This window comes from Panulirus ornatus, chromosome 11 (assembly GCF_036320965.1).
Source record: "Panulirus ornatus isolate Po-2019 chromosome 11, ASM3632096v1, whole genome shotgun sequence".
NCBI lineage: Eukaryota > Metazoa > Arthropoda > Malacostraca > Decapoda > Palinuridae > Panulirus > Panulirus ornatus.
In genome coordinates this window covers 8,006,129-8,019,093 of record NC_092234.1, presented here as the reverse complement: position 1 = coordinate 8,019,093, position 12,965 = coordinate 8,006,129, and positions in this window count along the sequence as shown.

The following is a 12,965-nucleotide window of genomic DNA, read 5'->3' as shown; positions in this document are numbered from 1 at the left end:
AATCCCGTGGGCCGAGACGATCCTACAGGAGGAGCGAGAGTCCTGTGGGCCGAGGGGATCCTACAGGAGGAGCGGGAGTCCTGTGAGCCGAGGGGATCCTACAGGAGGAGCGGGAGTCCTGTGGGCCGAGGGGATCCTACAGGAGCGGGAGTCCCGTGGGCCGAGACGATCCTACAGGAGGAGCGGGAGTCCTGTGGGCCGAGGGGATCCTACAGGAGGAGCGGGAGTCCCGTGGGCCGAGACGATCCTACAGGAGGAGCGGGAGTCCTGTGGGCCGAGACGATCCTACAGGAGGAGCGAGAGTCCTGTGGGCCGAGACGATCCTACAGGAGGAGCGGGAGTCCTGTGGGCCGAGACGATCCTACAGGAGGAGCGAGAGTCCTGTGGGCCGAGGGGATCCTACAGGAGCGGGAGTCCCGTGGGCCGAGACGATCCTACAGGAGGAGCGGGAGTCCTGTGGGCCGAGGGGATCCTACAGGAGCGGGAGTCCCGTGGGCCGAGACGATCCTACAGGAGGAGCGGGAGTCCTGTGGGCCGAGGGGATCCTACAGGAGGAGCGGGAGTCCCGTGGGCCGAGACGATCCTACAGGAGGAGCGGGAGTCCTGTGGGCCGAGGGGATCCTACAGGAGGAGCGAGAGTCCTGTGGGCCGAGACGATCCTACAGGAGGAGCGGGAGTCCTGTGGGCCGAGACGATCCTACAGGAGGAGCGAGAGTCCTGTGGGCCGAGGGGATCCTACAGGAGGAGCGGGAGTCCTGTGAGCCGAGGGGATCCTACAGGAGGAGCGGGAGTCCTGTGGGCCGAGGGGATCCTACAGGAGCGGGAGTCCCGTGGGCCGAGACGATCCTACAGGAGGAGCGGGAGTCCTGTGGGCCGAGGGGATCCTACAGGAGGAGCGGGAGTCCCGTGGGCCGAGACGATCCTACAGGAGGAGCGGGAGTCCTGTGGGCCGAGACGATCCTACAGGAGGAGCGAGAGTCCTGTGGGCCGAGGGGATCCTACAGGAGGAGCGGGAGTCCTGTGAGCCGAGGGGATCCTACAGGAGGAGCGGGAGTCCTGTGGGCCGAGGGGATCCTACAGGAGGAGCGGGAGTCCTGTGGGCCGAGACGATCCTACAGGAGGAGCGGGAGTCCTGTGGGCCGAGGGGATCCTACAGGAGGAGCGAGAGTCCTGTGGGCCGAGGGGATCCTACAGGAGGAGTGAGAGTCCTGTGGGCCGAGGGGATCCTACAGGAGGAGCGAGAGTCCCGTGGGCCGAGGGGATCCTACAGGAGGAGCGAGAGTCCTGTGGGCCGAGGGGATCCTACAGGAGGAGCGGGAGTCCTGTGGGCCGAGGGGATCCTACAGGAGGAGCGAGAGTCCTGTGGGCCGAGGGGATCCTACAGGAGGAGCGAGAGTCCTGTGGGCCGAGGGGATCCTACAGGAGGAGCGGGAGTCCTGTGGGCCGAGGGGATCCTACAGGAGGAGCGGGAGTCCTGTGGGCCGAGGGGATCCTACAGGAGGAGCGAGAGTCCTGTGGGCCGAGGCGATCCTACAGGAGGAGCGGGAGTCCTGTGGGCCGAGGGGATCCTACAGGAGGAGCGGGAGTCCTGTGGGCCGAGGGGATCCTACAGGAGGAGCGAGAGTCCTGTGGGCCGAGGGGATCCTACAGGAGGAGCGGGAGTCCTGTGGGCCGAGACGATCCTACAGGAGGAGCGGGAGTCCTGTGGGCCGAGACGATCCTACAGGAGGAGCGGGAGTCCTGTGGGCCGAGACGATCCTACAGGAGGAGCGGGAGTCCTGTGGGCCGAGACGATCCTACAGGAGGAGCGAGAGTCCTGTGGGCCGAGGGGATCCTACAGGAGGAGCGAGAGTCCTGTGGGCCGAGGGGATCCTACAGGAGGAGCGAGAGTCCTGTGGGCCGAGACGATCCTACAGGAGGAGCGGGAGTCCTGTGGGCCGAGGGGATCCTACAGGAGGAGCGGGAGTCCTGTGGGCCGAGACGATCCTACAGGAGGAGCGGGAGTCCTGTGAGCCGAGGGGATCCTACAGGAGGAGCGGGAGTCCTGTGGGCCGAGACGATCCTACAGGAGGAGCGAGAGTCCTGTGGGCCGAGGGGATCCTACAGGAGGAGCGAGAGTCCTGTGGGCCGAGGGGATCCTACAGGAGGAGCGAGAGTCCTGTGGGCCGAGGGGATCCTACAGGAGGAGCGGGAATCCTGTGGGCCGAGGGGATCCTACAGGAGCGAGAGTCCTGTGGGCCGACGGGATCCTACAGGAGGAGCGGGAGTCCTGTGGGCCGAGGGGATCCTACAGGAGGAGCGGGAGTCCTGTGGGCCGAGGGGATCCTACAGGAGGAGCGGGAGTCCTGTGGGCCAAGGCGATCCTAAATATGTCAGGACTCCTGGTGTGTGGGATTAGTTTGGGGCGGGTGTGTGGGCTTTCGACTCGCGTGCCGCCCGCCCCTCCTCCCTCCCTCCACCTCCTCCCTTACACACGCCTCCTTCCCCTCCCTTACACACGCCTCCTTCCCTTTCCTTACACACGCCTCCTTCCCTTTCCTTACACACGCCTCCTTCCCCTCCCTTACACACGCCTTCTTTTCCCTCATTCCCCGCCTTCCACACCCACACACACACCTACCCTTCCCTCACCTCTCCCTTCCTCCCTCCCTCACCTTTTCCCTTCCTCCCTCCCTCCCTCACCTCTCCCTTTCTCCCTGCTTCACCTGTCCCTTCCTCCCTCCCTCACCTCTCCCTTCCTCCCTCCCTCACCTCTTCCCTTCCTCCTTCCCTCACCTCTTCCCTTCCTCCCTCCCTCACCTCTCCCTTTCTCCCTGCTTCACCTCTCCCTTCCTCCTTCCCTCACCTCTCCCTTCCTCCCTCCCTCACCTCTTCCCTCCTCCCTTCCCTCACCTCTCCCTTCCTCCCTCCCTCACCTCTTCCCTTCCTCCCTGCGTCTTCCCTCCGCTCGTCTTCGTCGTCGTCTTCTTCTTCGCTAGACGTTGAAGTGTTTAGATAATGCCATGAGCAGGAGGGGCTTTCTCACTGGCTGGCTCGCTCTCCCAAAGGGCGCCACGTGATGAAGGAAGCGGGGGATCTACGTGGTGGTGGTGGGGGGGGCGGCGATGGTTAGGGGCACCACGTGATGAAGGAAGCGGGGGATCTACGTGGTGGGGGGGGGGAGGGGTAACGTGATGATGAAGAGAGATGTGTGTGTGTGTGTGTGTGTGTATGGGGGTGGGGAAGTGGTTAGGTACCACGTGTGGATGGTGGTTACGTGTTCAGGGTTGGGGTGCTCGTACGTGATGGAAGGCCGCCGTGTGTGTGTGTGTGTGATGCCTCATTATCAAGATTTGGGAGTATACGGGGAGAAGCTCTTGTACTGGGGAGGTTATCATAGTCGGGGGGGAGCGTAGTGGTGGGGAGATAACACGGTGGGAGAAGATTCACGTGAAGGTGCCACGTGTGAACAAAAGGGGGATGGGGGTGGTCAGGGGAGGATGTGGCACGTGGTGAGGAACCAGGGGAGGGGGGAGGCAAAACACGTGCCGAGAGGGTTTTGGGGAGAGGAGGTGGCACGTGGTGAAAGATCAAGGGGAGGAAGTACCACGTGGTAAAGGCACAAGATGAAAGACACCACGTGGCTCGCGCATGAGGAAGGAGGTGGCACGTGTTGGCGTCTCAGAGGGACGGGGGAGACGTGTGAGTTTCTACGTGTTTAAAGGCAAATGAAAGTACAGACACCACGTGATGATGGGATCTGACCACACACCCCTTCTCTCACTCATCCTATAATGATAATAACAATACCCATGAAATTCTCTTTGGGGCTAGAGGGCAAGCATTTATAAAAACGCCCATTCGGGTAAGCATTTATAAAAAAAAAAAAGCCTATTCAAGTAAGCATTTATAAAAAACGCCCATTCGGGTAAGCATGTATAAAAACGCCCATTTGGCAAACATTTATAAAAACGCCCATTTAGCAAGCATTTATAAAAACGATCATTCGGGTAAAGCATTTATAAAACCGAACACTAGGGTAAACATTAAAAAAAATTGGGGGTACGGATTTATAAAAAAAACTATCATTAGGCAAGCATCTATAAAAACGCCAATTTGGGTAAGCATTTAAATAAGAAAAAAAAAAAGATTAGAGCGTTACGAAAGGGTTAAGGAGTGAGAGCGGATGGGGGCCGGGGGGAGGCCAACTTAACCCCCCCCCCTTGCATCACATTGGAACATGAGCAAGCCCAGGTGTTTTATCTTCCTCCTTGGAGTACTAATTGCTTTAAAGGGAGGTGTCCCAACCCCTCCAAGCCCACACCAACCCCACCCACCTCCACACCAACCCTTCCAGACAACGACTTCCGGTAGGCCTCTTCTCTTCCCCCTTCCCCCCCCCCCCCCCCCTTCCCCAGCATCCCCCTTCGTCTGTTACCATCCCCCCCCCACCACCCCCCCCACATCTTCCGGCCGCGTACCAGTTACCAACCCCCTCTCCCTCTTCCCTCCCTCACCTCTCCCCTCCCGTGACCTTTCAACGGCCGCCGTGTGACCTTCCAGCCTCGTCGCGTGACCTCCCGAGATCCCCACGGGACGTTACGGGATCCTTAACAACGGCCATTGACCAATACCGACCCTCCCTTCCCTTCTCCCTTCCGTTCCCTTCCCTTTTTCCTCCCTACCCCCCAACCCCACCACATATGGAGCTTTAAACGCGTGCCACCGTAAGGGGCGCCATTTGACTGTCCTCTGCTGGGTGTCTGTCTGTCTCTGTCTATCTGTCTGTCTGTCTCTCTCTCTCTCTCTCTCTCTCTCTCTCTCTCTCTCTCTCTCTCTCTCTCTCTCTCTCACACACACACACACACACACACTTTCCACCGCGAAACAACTTCACCTTCAACAGCGGGTCTGAATACAAGGGCAATTCTGACATTCTTCCCTCCCATTTCGTAGATCTTTTAAGACTTAGGAAAAAAGAAGAAAAGAAGATTCAGTGGTTAATCCTTGTCTTGCCCCCCGATGTAGGGGGCGGGGGGGGAAAGGGAGCAGTTAGTCAGATGTTAATTGCTATATGTTTCTATATTACAATGTCTCAATGACTATCTTGGTAAAGCTTCTGTCTCCTGTTCCTCCACGCCTCTCCGTCTATGCCTGTCTATCCATCTATCTTGTGTGTGTGTGTGTGTGTGTGTGTGTGTGTGTGTGTGTGTGTGTGTGTGTGTGTAAATTCCGTCTCGTCGGAAGCACGCTTCTGCATTTCCTGCCTCCTGATATACGATATACTGGGTAGTATACGATATATACTGGGTAATATACGATATATACTGGGTAGTATACAATATATACTGGGTAATATACGATATATACTGGGTAGTATACGATATATACTGGGTAGTATACGATATATACTAGGTAGTATACGATATATACTGGGTAGTATACGATATATACTGGGTAGTATACGATATATACTGGGTAATGGCTGACACATGATACCTCACCACGACAATTTGTACACTGGTGAAGGATGGTTGTATTTCCTGCGATGGATACGTGAGGGGCGGTGTGGGAGGGAAGGAGGGAGGGAAGGAAAGGGGAGAGTGGGGGGAAATGGAAGAGGTGAAGGGAGGGAAGGGGGACGTCATGTATGGGGATGGCGGGGAATGGGAGAAGGGAGATGATGCTGGATGAGGAGTAAGGTGGCGAAGGGAGGAGGGTGGTGAGGTTGAGGGAAGAGGGAGTGATGGAGAGAAGAGGGAGTGATGAAGAGAAGAGGGAGTGATGGAGGGATGAGGTAGTGATGGAGGGAGGAGACAGTGATGGAAGGAAGAGTTAGTGATATAGAGAGAAGAAAGTGATGGAGGGAGGAGACAATGATGGAGGAAGGAGATAGTGATGGAGGAGAGAGGGAGTGATGGAGGGAAGAGGGAGAGCTGGAGGGAAACACAGGAAATATCTTAAAATGAATGTGGAGGCCAATACCAAATGGAATTAAAATCGTACACAGTAAGAAGCGAGGATGAGAAAATAACATCAGATAAATGTTAAAAGATTTCTGGACACCAGCAATACACAGATATTATCCAACCCTTCGCGTTTATTCGATAATTTCATTAATCTTTTTTTTTCAAACGTTTCGTGTCAGTAAAAGTGCAAAGAACAGCACAGTGTAGCGTCTTCATAATGACCAATTAAAAATATGATGAAGTTTTATTTCAGAATTTTTTATCTGTCAATATACATTCATAGACAAGTCATTTCAGTGATTAGCATGGTTGGTGGTATTAGGTTAGGGGTAGGTGAAGTGTATATATATATGTATATATATATATATATATATATATATATATATATATTTATATATATATATATATATATATATATATATATATATATATATATATATATATATATATATATATATATTTTTTTTTTCATACGATTCGCCATTTCCCGCGTTTGCGAGGTAGCGTTAAGAACAGAGGACTGGGCCTTAGAGGGAAAATCCTCACCTGGCCCCCTTCTCTGTTCCTTCTTTTGGAAAAAAAAAAAAAAAAAAAAAAAAAAAAAAAAAAACGAGAGGGGAGGATTTCCAGCCACCCGCTCCCTCCCCTTTTAGTCGCCTTCTACGACACGCAGGGAATACATGGGAAGTATTCTTTCTCCCCTATCCCCAGGGATATATATATATATATATATATATATATATATATATATATATATATATATATATATATATATTTATTATTTTGCTTTGTCGCTGTCTCCTGCATTAGCGAGGTAGCGCAAGGAAACAGACAAAAGAATGGCCCAACCCACCCACATACACATGTATATACATACACGTCCACACACACAAATATACATACCTATACATCTCAATGTATACATATATATACACACACAGACATATACATATATACACATGTACATAATTCATACTGTCTGCCCTTATTCATTCCCATCGCCACCCCGCCACACATGAAATAACAACCCCCTCCCCCCCGCATGTGCACGAGGTAGCGCTAGGAAAAGACAACAAAGGCCACATTCGTTCACATTCATGGTTTATATATATATATACTAAGGATTTGGGAAGAGCTTATGAACAGGGAACAACAGAGACAGAAACACTACCCGAGGAGATCCATGTTCCATTCGCCTCTTCCTACACTCAAAATGTAATCCCTTTCCTGCCCCAGATCCTCATGTCCTGACGATGTATCTAGTGGCTATTATAACACCCAATAGACACACACCCTGGCCTCTAGTGGCCACACCAAAAACCTACCGGATTATGGCCCACCATCAGGAGGTTCCATTGGGTTCCATGGCTGTTTGATCTGTTACATTTCAAGTCCGCCAGAACCAAGGCAGATATCTTCTCACATGCTCCAAATGATCGTTTACTGTCTAGGTCCGTCATTCATCACATACACCACGACACTGTCCCTTTTGTGTGAGGGGGGAAGTGACCAAGAGAGGATAGGGAAGGGAAAGGGGTTACTTCAGGTCCTCTCCCACCCCTTTCCCCTCTCCCATCACTACACACACACACACACACACACACACCCCTTCACCAACAGTGTCGCTACGATCCGGCTGGCAGTTGCCAAGGCACGTACTGGGTAATGGATGATCTCTTCTTCGAAGTAGGTCTTTCAACAGGCTTTCATATATCCCCCCCCCTACCTCACCCCACCCAGGTGGCCCTGGCGAAGACCACCTGGGGGTTGGTGGGGGTGGGGGGTGTAGGTAAGGTGGGTGGGTGGCTGGTGTGTTGTGTGGGAGGAAGGAGGGTGGAGGAGGAGGGTGGGTAAACAACACTGTGGTGGGTGGTGGTGAGGACATCATCTTGACTCTCTCTCTCTCTCTCTCTCTCTCTCTCTCTCTCTCTCTCTCTCTCTCTCTCTCTCTCTCTATCTATCTATCTATCTATCTTGTACATCTCTGTGCATATCTATCTATTCCTCTCTGCATATACTCACCACCTTTCTGTCTGTCTATCTGTCTATCCATCGATTAATCTAACTATCTATTTCTAATAGAACCATCTTTCTCCCTTCTGTTTTCCACCCAACCGTCATGAACACACACACACACACACACACACACACACACACACACACACACACACTTCACGGGTAATAATATCTCGTAACACGAATGATAAAAGTTCACTTCCATGAAGACAGCTGACTGAACTTACCAATGAAGGATTCAATCAAGATCGACTTTAGTTCTCGGGCCACAACATCTCGCGTATGGAAACCCTTCCCCCAACCCCCTCCCCTTCCCCTCCCTTCCCCTCTGCCTGTGTGCTGGGGAGGGGAGGTAGAAGTGTGGAGGGGAGGGTTGGGGGTAAACAGTGCTAGGGAACGACGGGTCAATTTACTAGAACGCTTGGGTTCCCCTGAGCCTCAGCCGTGACGACACCCATGTCAGAACAGCTGTGGGCGGAGCCTTACTAAGGTGGGAAACGGGTTCGAATCCTCAAAGAAAACGGAGGCTTCTTACATTCGACACTTTAAAAGTTTTACTTTCTATAAAATATATATATATATATATATATATATATATATATATATATATATATATATATATATATATATATATATATATATATATATATATATATTCTTATCGTCTAGAGCTACATATAAACAAAGCATTTCAGTAAGAGTGTGTGTGTGTGTGTGTGTGTGTGTGTGTGTGTGTGTGAAAGGCATATATACAGTACGTACGTGGAGGCAAGTTGGAATATAAATGACATTGTCAGAATTAAGTAAGTTGTCTGCATGTGTTTGTTTAAGTAACAACTGAGGCCAACAAGCTACTCTTTTTTTTTTTTCGTCTACAGTACGCGACATGTTGTGGCCAAACACGCATCTCAGTCAAAGTCCATTTTAGGGGAAAGGGGAAAAATAAAGAGAGAATAATGTGGTACTTCATCACTCAAATCTCTGCAGATGTGCGTAGACCCGACGCAATAAGGCAGACAAATTTACAAGGACAGAGGAAGAGACGAAAGAGGAGGAGGAGGAGGAGGATTACACAGCACGGCTGTGTGAGGTGGGGAGGAGAAAGGAGACATCATAACGGTCAATCCTCGATTACTTGGTCTCCTTCCATAAAAATAACTGTGGGAAGCAGCAGAAGCAGCCAGGCAGGCGCGTGCCTCGAAGTTCACACTACCCGGGCAGAGACAGACACAAGAAGACCCCAAAATATACAATACCTTTAGAACAGGCAGAAGGGCAGCAGCATCGAAGAGGATCGAAAGAAACAGTTGATGTTAGATGTGAGGAGAATCAATAAGATGGAAGGCATTTGATTCCACTCTAGTTCACTGAAAGATGGAGGAAGAACCACCCTAGCTAGATATGTGAGCAGTATGCCATCCTTTGGCCAAAATAAAACCCCAATAGATATACCACATCTATTCTCGAGAATAATGATTTTGGTAACTACAATAGTATACCATGCATAACTTTTGGGCAGCAGAGTTTTGTGATGTTAAGCATATAAAGGTTTCCAGGACAGAGTAGAGAGAGAAGGTATGTTTACACCCAACAAGTTTATTAATAATATAAACCAACTAACAATTGTCCTAACACACACATGTAATCTCACAGACCACCCCAACCTCCTCTTGAGAATTCTAACATCTTACGGTTGACCAGTTTCAACAAAACAAGTCCTTCATCAATTTTCATCTACGTTTTTCCTCATAGCTCTGTTACCAGGCGTGGGTTAACTATTAACCTACTACCACACCTCTCGTTTGCTTGTTTAGAGCTGTTGTTAATCATCTCATTAACTGCAACGAGACAAGACAATGGTTCGTTCATGGTCTATAGATTTTAAGACTGATAAAAATATAAAGATATTCCTAGCTCAGTCATTTTAAATATATCTTTAATCCACATGAGACAAATGTACGTCAAAATGTCGCTTATGTAATGTTCAACGTAAGGACTGTTCAACCCGGAAAGTACTGGAACTGTTGAACGCAAAGAATCTCTTCTAAAAAAAAATAAAAATTACTACCGTTGAGACTCGATGACCCTGAAACCGTTTCGTTTATTTGCCTTCTGGAGTTACCATCATCATGTGGCCATTTTAATCTCTGTTTATAATTAGGAGATTACGAGCACGTATTTACAAACAGTTATAGAGAAGCTGTTTATCTTGAGTCAACAGAGCGTCTAGAGGATGCCATGTCGGCAGGTCACGTGATCCAGTCCCGAGTTTGTTTACAATGGTGACGTCAGTGGCGCAAACTGAGCCGTTGGTTCTTTGTTATCAGAGATACGAGACGGTAACGCGAAGCTGAAAAAGTAAATACAGCTAATGCCGGGATTGTTTTATGATGTTTTTTTAATGCCGTGGAGAATTTAAAACGGGACATTATGCTGAAAATAATGGTATTTAAACGACAGGTTTTATGTGGGGGTGGAAGAGGTGGGGGAGGGCAGTACGTGGGGTCCAGGAGTATATGGTTCCAGATGAGATGGAAGGAGGTGGTATCATGGCCAGGTTTCTTCTTCATCAGGTCAATGCTGCTTCCCAACGATCGTTATTACCTTGAAGGAATGCTGCTCCCTCCTCCTTCTCCTCCTCTCTCTCTCTCTCTCTCACGTGGCCTAGGGTAATGCTACACCCTACATGTTCGTCTCTTCCCCAAGCCCTAATGTGTGTGTCACTAGGGTACTGGTGTATGTGGCCTTGGGGTACTTGCTGGTCATCCGTCGTCACCCATACATCCCCTCCCCTACAGTATGCACATCACCTCCACCTCCATCTTTGGGCCGTGTGACACCCACGCCCTTAAATCAACACAGGATATACGTCGACGGGGGGCGATCTCCTCACTACACCACAATCCAGTGGTGCCTCTCCCCTAACTTACACTCCTCCCTCAGTTCCTTCTTGTCTCCCTTCACCCCCTCCTTAAAGCACACAGACCCCTATCTTTCGTCACCCACACACACACACACACACACATCCCCCATCCAAAAAAACACACCGCCTGTTTCCCCACCTTTCACCCCACACACACACACACACACACCAGCCCCCTTCCCCTGTGGTGTGTGAGGGGAGGAGGAGGAGGTAGTGGGTGGGTGTGGGTGGGCGGGGCAGAGCGTGCGGCCTCCAGCTGGGTAAGTGACCAGGGAGGTGGGCCACGGCTACTGTCTGCTGACCACATCAATATTTTACCTCACCGCCGCCTATCGTTTGGCCTCCTGGGAGGGAGGAGGGAGGGAGGGAGGGAGGGAAGGAGGTGTGTAAGAAGCTGTGTGTGTGTCTCTCTCTCTCTCTCTCTCTCCCCCTCACTGTACACACCCCCCACTGGAGAGTGAGTGAGGGACACGTGTTGAACCTGAGTGCTCACAGTGGTATGACTGATGATTCGTAATACAAAGGAGGGGAAGGCATTCAAAAGAGCAACAGACCACTGGGTGATTTCGAGGTAGTTAGTAACGTATCATAACTTGACCTGTAATGATAACTGGTGATCTTGGGTCCCCCTCTGGTTCCCACTGGGGCGCCCCCACAACCTGTCACCCACCTATGCCCATATACTGGACCCACTCACTGTACACCCTAGCCTTGCTTCCTCCACCTAACCCCGTAGATATGTGCCCTTCACCCATACTCGCACTGAAATGCTACGTCTATGTAGAACTAGAAAATAATAATAAAAGACTTATAAATGGCTCAGGTGATGATGGTCGTGGTAACTGTTTAGATTGAATTAAGTCTGCTCAGGTACTATTGACCTGGGTCATAAAAGATCAGATACCACTGACCTGAGTCATGTCTGCTGACCTAGGTCATAAAAGATTACGGTACTGATGACCTAGGTCATGGGAGATAAGGTACTGTTGCCTAGGTCATAAGAGATCAAATACCACTGACCTGGGTCATGTCTGCTGACCTAGGTCATACGGCACTGATGACCTAGGTCATGGGAGATAAGGTACTATTGACCTGGGTCATAAGAGATCAAATACCACTGACCTGGGTCATGTCTGCAGACCTAGGTCACAAAAGATTACTGCACTGATGACCTAGGTCATGAGAGATATGGTACTGTTGACCTGGGTCACTGGGGGAGAGATATATCAGTTGTTCTTTTATGTTATCATGAGTACGTAAGCCTGTTGTAGAGTTCATGGCAACAGACCTATATGTAAGAAGGTCCGGGTTATGTAAACCAATCATGGGTACGTTTTACAATGAGGGTCACGGCTGATAACCTGAGATGTGGCGAGTGTGGGAGGCAATGGTGACCCACACTGACTGTGGTGATGGTTATAACCCTAGCTGGGTCCCGGGTCTGTGGTTATTATAACTTTACATGGCCTTGACAACAACTTATAACCCTGTAGCACTTACAACACTGGGCACGTCAACAGCTCAAGTTAAAACAAATGAGAATGAAAAGAAGATGAGAGGGAAAAAAAAAAATATCTTTTAAGCGGGGACTATTTTGTTTCGTGCAAAGTGGTTATGATTTTAGATAACTCAAGTCAGAGTTAGGGCAATTTACTATTACTACTCTCTGTAATCTGTATCCATTTTCACCTTAAAAATGGCGCTTGATTCCTATCTAAAATACACACACACACACACACACACACACACATATATATATATCGAGATTATAATTGCCATAGCTTATGGATTTCTCTTCTCTCTTGGAAAACAACGGGATGAGATCCCTTTCAGAAGGGATTGAGGATAACAAGCGTCTTTATTTATCTTTTATTTTATAAGTAATCCGAGTGTCTTTATCTGTCCTTGTTTACGATCGGGGGAAGGTAAAGCTATAGGTGTCTAGGGAGGCTTCGACCCCAAGGGCGATGTTCATACACGATATCATTTGATAAGGAAACCAAGTCGTCATTTCCAAATGAGTTCTTGACTCTTTCATAGAAATTCACCCCAAAAAAAAATAATGGGAAGTCGGAAAA